The 3,181-nt window shown below is 29.7% G+C and overlaps 1 long non-coding RNA gene across 1 annotated transcript; it reads left to right on the top strand.

Moving 5' to 3' along the window:
* LOC107637805 lies at positions 674–2,636 on the top strand. The gene is made up of 2 exons (XR_001619538.2): positions 674–817; positions 2,394–2,636. It is a non-coding gene; the product is annotated as an uncharacterized LOC107637805 (long non-coding RNA).

The following is a 3,181-nucleotide window of genomic DNA, read 5'->3' as shown; positions in this document are numbered from 1 at the left end:
ATTAGTATTGTATAGATAAAAAATATATTAATGAAGCAATTTGATGTGTTCTGAGTCAGATTTATTGTTTACAAGTAGTTTAAGGTTACTAATTAGGGTTTGGATTCGGTTTCCCTCTCCAAAGAAAGCTACTAGTAGCCTCTTCAAATTCAATTATAAAATATACTCGATACATATCTTTTAATATTTAAAAGTATTCCTTTTTATTTTTTTATTTCTTTTTTAACACGCATTATCCCAAATTTGAGATATAATGCAGCTTCATTTCTGCCTTTACTATTTCAACTTCCATCAACACTGTTCAGTAGTTTCATTTGTTTGGCATGAAGTTTTATGAATAATTTTTATCTCCATGAGAAGTCCATAAAAATAAGTTCTATATTCCAATTGTGCCCACTCTCAACCAAGAAAAAGAAAAATATTTCCACTTCCAACAGCTACAAATGCTACATAAACTAGTTAAAATGACCTGAATGTGCATTGGATTTGGGTCATCAATGTTGAATTTAACTCTGGGTCTCTTTATGAAACTAAATTACTTTTTTTGTTTCATGGGTCAAGGTCCACTAATAGATATATGCAAGTAATAGATATATTGGTTGGGCTGGGTGTGTTGTTGTGTAGTGGGCTTAAAGTGAGAATTGAATATATGAGCCCAAATGTGAAGGGGCTTGCTTATGACTCATCTTCCTGAATCCCAAATACAATCTGAATTCACTTTGCTACTGCAATGTATAGGTAGAAGGTCGTGAGAGGTGACGATGGTTAATCTACGAGCCAAAGAAGCTGCAGCACGCCCTCAGCACTAAGCTTAGAGGTAAATTTGATTTTGGTCCACTCTTCTATTTTACTTGCAATTAAAATGGAAGCTTCACTTCTAATTAAGAAGCTATAGACTCTACACTATGACATATTATTATATCTTAATTTAACAGTATAAATTTGTATCTCTCTTATTCTGAATTAATATGAATATGATATGATTCTTTTGGCTTGGTGTATATCTAGAATAAAAATGTATAAAAGAAAAGTCGTGATGCTTTTTTTTTTCGCTGAATGAATGGATTATTGAATTTAGCTCGTCCTTTTACAAGCATTTGCTAATTTTATTATTTCTTTAGTTTTGTTTTATCTTTAGCATCCATTGAACTTACGATTAACTAAGGGTTACAAATAGTGCAGTAGCTTGTTTTATACTGAGATAAAAAATCTGGAATTGGTTAAAGTCTGTGTCTTATAACACGATATACCACTCAATTAGGCAAGTTTGTTCCGTTCCTTTCGACTCTTTAATATTAGAAACCAAATAAAGAGCACCTAAAGAAAATTGAAATGGTTCTAAGGATTATCTGAAATAGGAAATTTAACAAAATTTAACAATATCTAAAGAAAAAGATGATTTCATATATTGTGACACCAAGTCAAAGCTGTGCTGTTTGTATATATAATCCTATATGAATATGTGCTTCTAAATTTAGTGTATCTTAATATAGTCCACGTTTAATTTTAGCAACATGTGAAAAAAGAGGAAACCGAATTCCCTAAGCTGAATAAATTATTTTCACTTTAATCAGGTGAGAATATAATATGATTAACACTTAATTAGTTATCTAATTCTAGTCTTGTTCATCATTTTCACTTTTACCTGGTTTTCTTTATCTTATATATATTTGAAGAGCATTATTTTTTTATTTATTATATATGTTGTCTAAAACTTTAGTGACTAGTGTAATCTGAGTTTGGAACTAGAAGAATTGTTGAATCTGATATTCTCTTCTTGGTAAGCCACAGCTAAAATCTTTGTTCATCACTGACCCTATAAAATGCTACGCTATCTATATCTCTTTGAATATTGATAAACCCTTTTTAAGGGGGTTAATCTTTAAATGTTGAAATCTCAAACCTTTATAAACTATGATGATATTAATAAGGACTATAAATTACCTTTATAAACCTCAGTGTATTCCTGTTGCTGTTATTTCTATGGACTATAAATTACCTTTTTCCCTTAATAGGATATAGTAATCAATTATAACTTTAGCAAAAATAACCAACAAAAAGGGTAATAAAAATAAAAAATAAAGCAAGCAATACCAATTGGCTATACAGGGCATGCAATATTTACACATACACACATAAGGAACAAATGAGTAAAGAGATGGTGTTTTTACTTTATGGTCTCTCTTGACTTTTGGCTCCTTTTGTCGCATTTTGACCACACGAGTCTTCTTTAAACTGTTACTTGGTTTTACTTTAGCACCTATTGCTCTCATTTATATGATTTTTTTCTGTTAATATCAAAAATTAAAACTTAAAAATAGATTTGAGCATACATAAGATTATGCCTTTCAAAAGTGTCTCAATTTTTTTCTTTTTTTCTATTTTTATTGTAGGGATTGGATCAAGAGAGAAATTCCATCACCATAAAAATTAGGAAGTAAGTCTTCTGGAGCGAGCAACAAGGAAGCATGACCTTGCATGATAAAAATTTAATGTATTAAGGATTATATGTTAAGACATATTATTGAAAAATTTTACTTTGATACTTTATTTTTGGATTATGAATTTTCAATTATGACTTGGATTATGACTTTTGGATCATATATGAATTAAAAATCATCTTATCATGTTTGATTTATGGTTATGCCTTTTGATTATTACGAGATTTTAAAGTTTGAGTTTCGAAAATATCACTTTAAATAGGTGGTTTTAATCTTATTTTAAAAAGCATAAAATTGTCATCATAATTAGGTATAAACGGCAGTTAGAAACTCCCATTTTAAACGAAAACAATGCCATTATACCCTAGTAAAAATGCCGGTTAGAAACTCCTATTTTAAACAAAAACGATGTCATTATACCCTGGTAAAAACGGCAGTTAGAAACTGCCATTTTAAACGAAAATGATGTCATTATATCCTGGTAAAAACAGCGATTAAAAACCACCATTTTAAACAGAAAAGATGTCATTATATCCTGGTAAAGTTGGCAGTTAAAAACTACCATTTTAAACAGAATTGATGCCATTATATCCCGGTAATAACCTTTATTTTAAAGAATGTAAAAAACTGCCGTTTTATGTGAAAATAATGTAACCGCCATTTTGACCGTCAAAAAATTGCCATATTATCCATAGGTAATTGTGGCGATTTTCTGAAAAACGCCATAATAACCAGAATGG

This window comes from Arachis ipaensis, chromosome B04 (genome assembly GCF_000816755.2).
Source record: "Arachis ipaensis cultivar K30076 chromosome B04, Araip1.1, whole genome shotgun sequence".
In the NCBI taxonomy this organism is placed as follows: Eukaryota; Viridiplantae; Streptophyta; class Magnoliopsida; order Fabales; family Fabaceae; genus Arachis; species Arachis ipaensis.
The sequence above is the reverse complement of the archived record's forward strand: the minus strand, read 5'-3'. Positions and strand labels throughout refer to the sequence as shown.